Genomic DNA, 13,274 nt, shown 5'->3' with positions numbered 1-13,274 from the left:
GCTACGTTTCCAATAATTTTATTTGCTTAAAATCTGCTTCCTTCTTTTCTTATTTCTGAAATCCTCCCATTCAGAGCCCATTTTTCAATAATATCTCTTAACTACTCCCTCTTCCATAAAATATCGATTACCTACCCCTCTTCCGAAATCGTCCCCTATCAACCTTACCTTTAATAAATTATACCCTATTTGTCCCCCTTCCAAAAGAGTCCTTACCTGCCCCCTCTTCCGTAATCGTCCATTACTTGTTCTACCCTTCCGAAATCATACTTTACTTGCACTCTCTTCCGAAAGTATCGCCTACCTGACCTGCTTTCTGAACTTACCCTATGCCTGATCCGCCCTATGAAATTTTCGCCTTTCACTCTTCAAAAATATGCCCTACATGACCTTTCTTTAAAAAGAAATCCTTAATCGCACCAATTTCAAAATTGCCCCTTATCCTTTCTTCGAAATAGTTATCTATTTCTCCCTCCTTTGTAATCGTTTATGATACTCTTGCCTTATCCCTTATTTTTCTCTCTCTTCCGGAATACTACATTTTTCAAAGCCGCCTGTTACCTCCGCTGTTCTACTTAACCCTGTCCAAAACTGACTGCCTAACTGGAAATTTTCCAATACATATAGTGTAACAATTATATAAGACATTTCTGTGTATCTTTATATCTACCTTTATATAAAAGTGTCTTCAAAATACAACTTTATTTAACTGTACTAACCCACTCAGTGATGATTATCATCACTGATGATAAAGTTAAGTTCTTATATATGCAAATAAACATTTCTTTTATTTGAAAATAAATATTTCTTTTATATACAAATAAATATTTCTTTTATTTGAAAATAAATATTTCTTTTATATACAAATAAACATTTCTTTTATTTGAAAATAAATATTTCTTTTATGTATGAATAAATATTTCTTTTTTTTTGCAAATAAATGTTTCTTTTATATGAATACTAGCGGAGGTTTCTGGCGTTGCCAGAGTATGGGTATGTGGTGTAGTTAGGAACCTCTGGGGGTATTAAAAAAGGTGGTAATAGCAGGGGAGGGGTCAAAACAACAGTAGGCATCCCACGTAGAAAGAGGTTAAAAAAGTGGAAGAAAGCAGGCAGGAAATAGCGAACGTTGGGATTAAGCGTAACCCCTGGAAAAGGGAACGATGACTTGCAAAAATGCCGACGCAAAACCGACCATTCCTTGTACAAAACTTGCCAGTTTAGGATAAAGACATTAATGTTGTTGGCCAATTTTTCGATATTTGTCATCCGCAAAACCAATCGTAAAAACGATACAACATCGGTCAGGTTCCGACATGTCCGTCGAAAGTTTTTGCAAACAAACAAACACATTTTACCTTTTATATATCAGATAAATGTTTGTATGAAAATACTTTTTCTTTTATATGCAAATAAATGGTTTTAATATGAACATAAATATTTCCTTTATATGACAATAAATATTTCTTTTATATGAAAATGAATGTTTCTTTTATACGAAAATACATGTTTCTTTTATATTAAAATATTTTTATATGAAAATACATATTTCTTCTATATGAAAATAGATGTTTCTTTTATTTGCAAATAAATGTTTCTTTTATATGGAGATAAATGTTTCTTTTATATGAAAATAAACGTTTTTATATGAAAATAGATGTTTCTTTTATTTGCAAATAAATGTCACTTCTATATACAAATAAATGTTTCTTTTATATGAAAATAAATGTTTCTTCTATATACAAATAAATATTTCTTTTATATGAAAATAAATATTTATTTTATATGAAAATAAATGTTTCTTTTATATGAAAATAAATGTTTCTTTTATATGAAAATAAATGTTTCTTTTATATAAAAATAAATATTTCTTTTATATGAAAATAAATATTTCATTTATATGAAAATAAATATTTATTTTATATGAAAATAAATGTTTCTTTTATATGAAAATAAATGTTTCTTTTATATGAAAATAAATGTTTCTTTTATATGAAGATAAATGTTTCTTTTATATGAAAATAAGTGTTTTTATATGAAAATAAATATTTTTATATGAAAATAGATGTTTCTTTTATTTGCAAATAAATGTTACTTCTATATACAAATAAATGTTTCTTTTATATGAAAATAAATGTTTCTTTTATATGAAAATAAATGTTTCTTTTATATGAAATAAATGTTTCTTTTATATGAAAATAAATGTTTCTTTTATATGAAAATAAATGTTTCTTTTATATGAAAATAAATTTTCCTTTAGGTGCAGACAAATATTTCTTCCATATGAAAATAAATATTTTATTTATATGCAAATAATATTTATTTTATATACAAACAAATGTTTCTTTTATATGAAAATAAATATTTCTTTATATATGAAAATAAAAATCTCTTTTATAAACAAATAAATGTTTCTTTTATATGAAAATAAATATTTCTTTGTATACAAATATAGATTTCTTTTATATGCAAAAAAGCATTTCTTATATATGAAAATAGTTATTTTATATGCAAATAACTTTTTATTTTATATGGAAATAAATAGTTTTTTATAGGCAAATAACTGTTTATTTTATATCAAAATAAATAGTTCTTATAGGCAAATAACTGTTTATTTTATATCAAAATAAATGTTTCTTTTACGTGCAAATAAAAATATCTTTTATGTGCAAATAAATATATTTTATATGCACATAAACGTATCTTTTAATATGCATTAAAGATTTCTTATATATGAAAATAAATATTTCTTTCATATGAAAATAAATATTTCGTTTATATGCAAATAACTGTTTCTTTTATTTGTTAATAGATATATTTTTCATATGAAAATAAATGTTTCTTTTTTATGAAAACTAGCGTGTGTACACGGCGTTTCCCGGGTATTCAGAGATGGGACGGGGAATCAAAACAACAGTTAAATCCGGATGGAGAGAGATGTTAAAAAGTGATACCAGCGAGAGGGGATAAAAAACAGAAGGCAGCCCGGGAGTAGAAAGGTGTAAAATTTAAGTCATAATCACGCCCAACTTAGGCAAAAAAATATCTCTAAAATTACGTAAATTAATCATTTTTTAAATTAATGTCTTTGAAACAATCGTCTAATCCTTATTTGTTGTTAATTAATGAATCTCGCCAATATCGTCTGTATGTAACAAGAGTTTGCGCGAAACAGGACTTCCTAAATAATATAACTCCCAAACGTATACACCAAAGTTCTGTAAATGTTAAAGAAAATGTGTTCAGCCGTTTCGGAGTCTATAGGGAACGAACTTACACACACACACACAGCTGTATTTATATATTGTAGAGAAAAATATTAATTTTATATGGAAATAACTTTTTCTTTTACATGAATATTTTTTCTTGCATGTAGATACGTTTTAAAAAAATTATGTCAATTTACGACGACTTCAGTAGACTAAAATTGGACTTCTGGTTAACGAAACAATCTGTATTGATTGAAGCAAGGACCCCCCCCCCAAAAAAAAAACGAGGTTGAAATAATAAAACATAATGACCTCTAAAGTATTGGGCACTTTTCCCTATTTTTTTTTTTTACAAAATATACCTCCTTATATATATATATATATATATATATATATATATATATATATATATATATATATATATATATATATACAAAGTTATGAAAATATATATGGCAATTAAGCTACACAGAATATTCCGCGTTTCATTCTCGTGAAAATTCTTCAGGCTTAGAATTAGAATTAGTCAGGCTTATACCTTACTACCTTGCTCTACCTATGTATTGAACACTGTTGAAGTAAATACCGAAAGCTTTCGCATAAAATTATATCTTTCACTGCATTGACTGGGCTTTGGTCTCTGAATCATCGTGATGGACCCAGGTCTCATCCTGTGTAATCAATCTTTTGAAAATCTTTGACTCATCTTCTTGGCACATCTCGAAATTCATCCTCGAGCACTTGACACGTTCTCGCTTCTGGAATGGTGTGAGCAATCTGGGAATCCATATGGCAGACACCTTATGCATATGCAAATGGTCATGAATAACAGTTTTTACAGACCCTGTACTAATCTTGACATCTTGGTCTATTTGGCGCATAGTCTAATACGCCGATCTTCCAAAATGGGAGCCTCAACTTGACGGACAGATGCCTTATCAATGGCAGAAGGGGGGGGGGCGACCAGGTCTGGGAGCTGTTTCCACAGACTTCCGGCCATGTTTTAATTCACGATGACAGCGTTTTACAAGGTCATATGATGGGGAATTATCACCATAATTTTATTTTATTTCAACGTGTATTCAAATGAAAATTTCTAAGTAAAACAAGAGGGTATGTAGGTACAGGTAGATGGGAAGCTACTAGACCAAAACATGTCAACGTGTATTCAAATGGAGATTTCTAAGTACAAACAAAGGGGGATCCAGGTACCGGTAGATAAGAAGCTACTAGACCAAGGCATGTCAACGTGTATTCAGATTCAAATTTCTAAGTTCAAACAAGAGGGATGTAGGTACAGGTAGATGAGAAGCTAATCAACCAAGACATGTCAACGTGTATTGAAATGAAAGTTTCTAAGTTCAAACATAGAGGGGTGTAGGTACCGGTAGAATAGAATAGAAGCTACTAGACCAAGACAAGTCAACGTGTATTATATGAAAATTTCTTAGTCAAAACAAAACGGGATGTACGTAACAGAAGATGAGAAGCTAATCGACCAAGACAAGTCAACGTGTATTCAAATGAAAATTTCTAAGTTCAAACAAGAGGGGACGTATGTATAGGTAGATGAGAAGCTAATAGACCAAGACATTTCAGCGTGCATTCAATTGAAAATTTCTAAGTCCAAACAAGAGGGGATGTATGTATACGTAGATGAGATGCTACTAGACCAAGACATGTCAACGTGTATTCAAATGAAAATGTCTATGTTCAAACAAAGGGGGATGTAGGTACCGGTAGATTAGAAGCTACTAGACCAAGACATGTCAACGTGTATTCAAGTTACAATTTTTAAGTTTAAAACTGTGTAAGTAAGCGTCTGGAAGTGCCCGATCGACGCATACTTACACCTTGGGTGCGTGTAGGCGTCACAAAATGCCTTCTTATCTGCTAGGCATATCGGGACTTAGTTTTTTTTCTTTTCTCTCTCTGCACGGTGTAGGTAGGCGTCTGGAAGTACTCGATCGACGCCTACTGTTTCCTCGATATATCAATATGTATTCAAGTTAAAACTTCTAAGTTCAAAACAAAGGCGATGTAGGTACCGGTAAATAAGAAGCTTATTGATCTAGACATGTTGAAATTTTAAGTTCAAACGTAGGAGATGGCGAGAGGTATAATAGGGATAAAGAATAAAAAAGAGAAATAGACAGATCTAGATAAAAGAGAAAGAAAGATAGACAGGGAAGGGAGATAAATAAATTTCCCCAGAAAATTCCATATTCATGATTAAATTTATATGCTAATAAGAAATAGTTGATGTGTTCAGCCTTCATTTAAGCACACTTGATCTATCAGGAACACAAGCATTGTTTTTACTGGTTAGTTTTACACCAGAATACACTTTTTGATTTTATGTAGATTTTTTTCTATAGGGAACACGCACATAGCACCCATAACATCTAGACATAAATATATACATAAAACAATTATAGTTATGAGATATATCTGAACTAATCCAAAAAGACAATAATAATGAATATCATCACTTACCTTTGAAAATTATCCAGGCTGTATGCCTATTCACATTCCATCAAACACCAGAAAATCATAATTCATTACTTGGTTGATTATTTATTCATTTATTGCTTTTTCATACACATTTGTAATTGTGTCTTGCTCTGCCAAGGCTTTTTTTAGTTAATCTGTTTTGTTGGGAGAGGGGTTAACATGAATCAATTTTGCTTCAGTTTACAGAGTCATTGCAGTACCAAGTCTGACACTGTAATTGCTTGTAAAGTATTGCATTGGGAAGTTTTTTTTTTTGTTTAGTTGAAGGTGTGCAGGAATTTCAGTAGGGGAAGTGATCTCATATTCCAAGACAGCAAAGTTGTATTTTATTGTTTGTGCATTCTTTTATCAATTTCTTACAGATGTTTTTGTGTTATGAAAGTGAAAATGAATGACTTGCAAAGACATCTACAATACATTTTTGCATTCACTTTTTTTTTTAATTCTACACCTTTTTCCTTTAATGTCCTAAAAGTGAACCAACACGGATGAGTCTTATTCAGCAGAGTGGAAAAAAACAGGGTACCTTTGGTCGTCCTCAATGAATCTGTCCAGAGTAAAATGTGTCCAAGTTATTGCCCTAATAAAGTGAGAACCATATCCCAAAACTACGATAGAACTCTACTAATGTATTGCGCAGCTACAAGAGTTAACTTGTCTAGGATAAGTGCCATATAAATTTTCAAAACTCACTATATAGCTCTACTTATTAACTGATATGAACTTAAATTGCCGAACATGTCTAAAAAAATTTCTACTGCGCTCTACTTATAAATGAGCACTCTCAAAGACAATTAGTCTAACATAATTTTGAAATATGCTTTTTACATTTACCATAGGGCTCTCAAATATATTAGGCACTAAAATAGGAAACTTGTCTCAAATACTTGTCATATATATATTTTAAAAACTTACTGTATATCTATACTTACGTATTGACATTTATATTTTCAACATTTACTGCAGAGCTCTTCATACGTAGCTGAATTGCCATATATGTTTTCTGAATGTATTGAGCACTGTCAAAGTATATTCGTGTAGCTTAATTGTCATACATGTTTTCTGAAAGTCTATATTTAGCTATTGTCGTCTATTAAGCTTTGTCCAAATAAATTTATGCAGTTGAAATGCCATATATGTTTTCCAAATGTTTTATTTAGCTCTAATATATTGAGCTCTCTGGAAGTAGATTTGTCTAAAATAATTGCCAAAATGTTTCCAAATCTTACTACAAAGCTCTATAAATGCATTGAGCACTCTCAAAGTAAATTCGTCTTGCATAATTAAACAATGCAATTTTTAAATTTACTACACAGCTATATAAAGCTATTGAGCCCATGTGAGCGTCATTGGCATATATATTTTTAAACTTACGATAGAGCTTTACTCAAAGTAAAGCTGTCTAGAATAAATGAGAAAAATTCTTTCAAATCTTTCCACAGAACTCTACAAGAGTATTAAGCACTCTGGTAATTACTTTTCCAGCATACTCGCAATACAATTTTAAAACTTACTACAGAGTTGTACATATCTATTTAGGAGTCACGAAGTAAACGTTGGATCGCATAACAGAAATTTATACTTTTCAAATAACTTCAAAGCTTAACTCAGACATTGAGCACTCTTAAAGGAAATCTCTCTGCTATAATTGACAAATGTTTTCAAAACTAAATACAGAGCTTGGAAAAAAGAGCTGATATTATTACAGGTTAATTTTATTTAAATAACAATAAACGAGCGTTATATAAGAGTTCTCAGTCGTACTTAGAGAAATATACACATTGTATTTAGATTTTTACTTAATAATTACACTTTGAATAGTGCTCAACACTAGATAGAGCTGATATGATCAATGGTTAATTTCATTACAAGAAAATTAACATTAAATTAACCAAAGTTATATAAGAGTGCTCAATCCTAGTTAGAGAAATATAGACATTTTATTTTGATTTTTAATTATACTTTGAACAGTGCTCCATACTACACAGAACTGATATTATTAAAGGTGTATATTATTACAAGAGAAATAAACATTAAAATTCAACGAGAGTTATATAAGAGTGCTCAATCAGACAGAGCAATAAAGATATTTTATTTAGATGTTTACTTAATAATTACTTTAACAGTGCTCAACACTAGACAGAGGTGATATTATCAAAGGTTAATTTTATTACAAGAGAAATAAACATTAACATTTAACGAGAGTTATGGGATTGCTCAATCGTACTTGGAGAAATATAGACATTTTATTTAGATTTTTAAATAATTACACTTTGAACAGTGCTCAACACTAGACAGAGCTAATATTATTAAAGGTTAATTTTCTTCAAGGAACTAGTAACATTTAAATTAAAACAGTACTAGACGTGCGCTCACTCATATATAGAGCATTAAGCTTTTTACTAAATAACTACACTTTGAAGAGTGCTCAACACTAGAAAGAGCTGATGTTATCAAAGGTTTATATTATTGAAAGACAACTATATGCAAGTGCTTAATCATACATAGAGCAATAGTGACATTTTAGATTTTTCATTTAGAATCCATAAAAATTTGACTAAAATTATTCAAATTGATATTATAATATGTTTATTATATTCAAACAAGCATACAAAACAGTGTGGTCATCTAAATTGACGTATGCATATTTTAACTTAATACCTTGTTCTACTGATGTATTGAGTACTCTACATACAAGTCCTGTCATTTGAATTTTTATATATATTTTTTAAAGCTTAACAGTTATCTCTAATAATGCATTGATAATTTTAGCAGTAAATCTTGTCATCTAAATTGCCATATATATTTAAAAAATTTAACAACTAGCTCTACTAATTCATTAATCATTGGATATATTTATCTTTCGGTCTCTCATTATATATATATCTATATCTATATATATATATCTATATCTATATATATATACATATATATATATATATATATATATATATATATATATATATATATATATATATATTTATTGATTGTTGGAGAGCTATTGGCTACACATTAGCAAACGTGTTTCAATGACCCTCTAGCAGGGAAAATCATCTCATCAGGCCAAAAACCACATTAGCAAACGTGTTTCAATGACCCCCTAGCAGGGAAAACCATCTCATCAGGCCAAAAACCACATTAGCAAACGTGTTTCAATGACCCCCTAGCAGGGAAAATCACCTCATCAGGCCAAAAACCACATTAGCAAACGTGTTTCAATGACCCCCTAGCAGGGAAAATCATCTGATCAGGCCAAAAACCACATTATCAAAATTGTGTCAATGACCCTCTAGCAGGGAAATCACCTCATCAGGCCAAAAACCACATTAGCAAACGTGTTTCAATGACCCCCTAGCAGGGAAAATCATCTCATCAGGCCAAAAACCACATTAGCAAACGTGTTTCAATGACCCCCTAGCAGGGAAAATCACCTCATCAGGCCAAAAACCACATTAACAAACGTGTTTAAATGACCCCCTAGCAGGGAAAATCACCTCATCAGGCCAAAAACCACATTAACAAACGTGTTTCAATGACCCCCTAGCAGGGAAAATCACCTCATCAGGCCAAAAACCACATTAACAAACGTGTTTCAATGACCCCCTAGCAGGGAAAATCACCTCATCAGGCCAAAAACCACATTAGCAAACGTGTTTCAATGACCCCCTAGCAGGGAAAATCACCTCATCAGGCCAAAAACCACATTAACAAACGTGTTTCAATGACCCCCTAGCAGGGAAAATCACCTCATCAGGCCAAAAACAACATTAACAAACGTGTTTCAATGACCCCCTAGCAGGGAAAATCACCTCATCAGGCCAAAAACCACATTAACAAACGTGTTTCAATGACACCCTAGCAGGGAAAATCACCTCATCAGGCCAAAAACCACATTAGCAAACGTGTTTCAATGACCCCCTAGCAGGGAAAATCACCTCATCAGGCCAAAAACCACATTAGCAAACGTGTTTCAATGACCCTCTAGCAGGGAAAATCATCTCATCAGGCCAAAAACCACAAAAGCAAACGTGTTTCAATGACCCCCTAGCAGGGAAAATCGCCTCATCAGGCCAAAAACCACATTAGCGAACGTGTTTCAATGACCCCCTAGCAGGGAAAATCACCTCATCAGGCCAAAAACCACATTAGCAAACGTGTTTCAATTACCCTCTAGCAGGGAAAATCATCTCATCAGGCCAAAAACCACATTAGCAAACGTGTTTCAATGACCCTCTAGCAGGGAAAATCATCTCATCAGGCCAAAAACCACATTAGCAAACGTGTTTCAATGACCCCCTAGCAGGGAAAATCACCTCATCAGGCCAAAAACCACATTAGCAAACGTGTTTCAATGACCCCCTAGCAGGGAAAATCACCTCATCAGGCCAAAAACCACATTAACAAACGTGTTTCAATGACCCTCTAGCAGGGAAAATCACCTCATCAGGCCAAAAACCACATTAGCAAACGTGTTTCAATGACCCCCTAGCAGGGAAAATCACCTCATCAGGCCAAAAACCACATTAACAAACGTGTTTCAATGACCCTCTAGCAGGGAAAATCATCTCATCAGGCCAAACACCACATTAGCAAACGTGTTTCAATGACCCTCTAGCAGGGAAAACTATCTCATCAGGCCAAAAACCACATTAGCAAACGTGTTTCAATGACCCCCTAGCAGGGAAAATCACCTCATCAGGCCAAAAACCACATTAGCGAACGTGTTTCAATTACCCCCTAGCAGGGAAAATCACCTCATCAGGCCAAAAACCACATTAACAAACGTGTTTCAATGACCCTCTAGCAGGGAAAATCACCTCGTCAGGCCAAAAACCACATTAGCAAACGTGTTTCAATGACCCCCTAGCAGGGAAAATCACCTCATCAGGCCAAAAACCACATTAGCAAACGTGTTTCAATGACCCCCTAGCAGGGAAAATCACCTCATCAGGCCAAAAACCACATTAGCAAACGTGTTTCAATGACCCTCTAGCAGGGAAAATCATCTCATCAGGCCAAAAACCACATTAGCAAACGTGTTTCAATGACCCTCTAGCAGGGAAAATCACCTCATCAGGCCAAAAACCACATTAGCAAACGTGTTTCAATGACCCCCTAGCAGGGAAAATCACCTCATCAGGCCAAAAACCACATTAGCAAACGTGTTTCAATGACCCCCTAGCAGGGAAAATCACCTCATCAGGCCAAAAACCACATTAGCAAACGTGTTTCAATGACCCCCTAGCAGGGAAAATCACCTCATCAGGCCAAAAACCACATTAGCAAACGTGTTTCAATGACCCCCTAGCAGGGAAAATCACCTCATCAGGCCAAAAACCACATTAGCAAACGTGTTTCAATGACCCCCTAGCAGGGAAAATCACCTCATCAGGCCAAAAACCACATTAACAAACGTGTTTCAATGACCCTCTAGCAGGGAAAATCATCTCATCAGGCCAAAAACCACATTAGCAAACGTGTTTCAATGACCCCCTAGCAGGGAAAATCACCTCATCAGGCCAAAAACCACATTAGCAAACGTGTTTCAATGACCCCCTAGCAGGGAAAATCACCTCATCAGGCCAAAAACCACATTAGCAAACGTGTTTCAATGACCCTCTAGCAGGGAAAATCATCTCATCAGGCCAAACACCACATTAGCAAACGTGTTTCAATGACCCTCTAGCAGGGAAAATCACCTCATCAGGCCAAAAACCACATTAACAAACGTGTTTCAATGACCCTCTAGCAGGGAAAATCACCTCATCAGGCCAAAAACCACATTAGCAAACGTGTTTCAATGACCCCCTAGCAGGGAAAATCACCTCATCAGGCCAAAAACCACATTAGCAAACGTGTTTCAATGACCCCCTAGCAGGGAAAATCACCTCATCAGGCCAAAAACCACATTAGCAAACGTGTTTCAATGACCACCTAGCAGGGAAAATCACCTCATCAGGCCAAAAACCACATTAACAAACGTGTTTCAATGACCCTCTAGCAGGGAAAATCATCTCATCAGGCCAAAAACCACATTAGCAAACGTGTTTCAATGACCCCCTAGCAGGGAAAATCACCTCATCAGGCCAAAAACCACATTAGCAAACATGTTTCAATGACCCTCTAGCAGGGAAAATCACCTCATCAGGCCAAAAACCACATTAGCAAACGTGTTTCAATGACCCACTAGCAGGGAAAATCATCTCATCAGGCCAAACACCACATTAGCAAACGTGTTTCAATGACCCTCTAGCAGGGAAAATCACCTCATCAGGCCAAAAACCACATTAACAAACGTGTTTCAATGACCGTCTAGCAGGGAAAATCACCTCATCAGGCCAAAAACCACATTAGCAAACGTGTTTCAATGACCCCCTAGCAGGGAAAATCACCTCATCAGGCCAAAAACCACATTAGCAAACGTGTTTCAATGACCCCCTAGCAGGGAAAATCACCTCATCAGGCCAAAAACCACATTAGCAAACGTGTTTCAATGACCCCCTAGCAGGGAAAATCACCTCATCAGGCCAAAAACCACATTAACAAACGTGTTTCAATGACCCTCTAGCAGGGAAAATCATCTCATCAGGCCAAAAACCACATTAGCAAACGTGTTTCAATGACCCCCTAGCAGGTAAAATCACCTCATCAGGCCAAAAACCACATTAGCAAACGTGTTTCAATGACCCCCTAGCAGGGAAAATCACCTCATCAGGCCAAAAACCACATTAACAAACGTGTTTCAATGACCCCCTAGCAGGGAAAATCACCTCATCAGGCCAAAAACCACATTAGCAAACGTGTTTCAATGACCCTCTAGCAGGGAAAATCATCTCATCAGGCCAAAAACCACATTAGCAAACGTGTTTCAATGACCCCCTAGCAGGGAAAATCACCTCATCAGGCCAAAAACCACATTAGCGAACGTGTTTCAATGACCCCCTAGCAGGGAAAATCACCTCATCAGGCCAAAAACCACATTAGCAAACGTGTTTCAATTACCCTCTAGCAGGGAAAATCATCTCATCAGGCCAAAAACCACATTAGCAAACGTGTTTCAATGACCCTCTAGCAGGGAAAATCATCTCATCAGGCCAAAAACCACATTAGCAAACGTGTTTCAATGACCCCCTAGCAGGGAAAATCACCTCATCAGGCCAAAAACCACATTAGCAAACGTGTTTCAATGACCCCCTAGCAGGGAAAATCACCTCATCAGGCCAAAAACCACATTAACAAACGTGTTTCAATGACCCCCTAGCATGGAAAATCACCTCATCAGGCCAAAAACCACATTAACAAACGTGTTTCAATGACCCTCTAGCAGGGAAAATCATCTCATCAGGCCAAACACCACATTAGCAAACGTGTTTCAATGACCCTCTAGCAGGGAAAACTATCTCATCAGGCCAAAAACCACATTAGCAAACGTGTTTCAATGACCCCCTAGCAGGGAAAATCACCTCATCAGGCCAAAAACCACATTAGCAAACGTGTTTCAATGACCCCCTAGCAGGGAAAATCACCTCATCAGGCCAAAAACCACATTAA

At 34.7% G+C, this 13,274-nt stretch overlaps 2 protein-coding genes across 4 annotated transcripts in view; one reads left to right on the top strand and one right to left on the bottom strand.

Moving 5' to 3' along the window:
- Positions 1 to 1,484, top strand: part of LOC145256300 (uncharacterized) — a 42,312-nt gene extending 40,828 nt beyond the window's left edge. For both annotated transcript variants that reach the window (XM_080115031.1, XM_080115032.1), the window contains exon 6: positions 1 to 1,484. This exon is cut by the window's left edge and continues 2,034 nt beyond it. The gene's annotated coding sequence lies outside the window, so the exon portion shown is untranslated.
- The window catches only part of LOC145256299 (organic anion transporter 3-like), a 324,435-nt gene that overhangs the window by 295,682 nt on the left and 15,479 nt on the right, over positions 1 to 13,274 (bottom strand). For both annotated transcript variants that reach the window (XM_080115028.1, XM_080115027.1), the window contains one exon: positions 5,706 to 6,270. The gene's annotated coding sequence lies outside the window, so the exon portion shown is untranslated. The remainder of the gene's footprint in view (positions 1 to 5,705; positions 6,271 to 13,274) is intronic.

Source organism: Euprymna scolopes, chromosome 32 (genome assembly GCF_053919585.1).
Source record: "Euprymna scolopes isolate OS-2025 chromosome 32, ASM5391958v1, whole genome shotgun sequence".
NCBI lineage: Eukaryota > Metazoa > Mollusca > Cephalopoda > Sepiida > Sepiolidae > Euprymna > Euprymna scolopes.
This window is presented reverse-complemented; position numbering and strand designations above follow the sequence as displayed.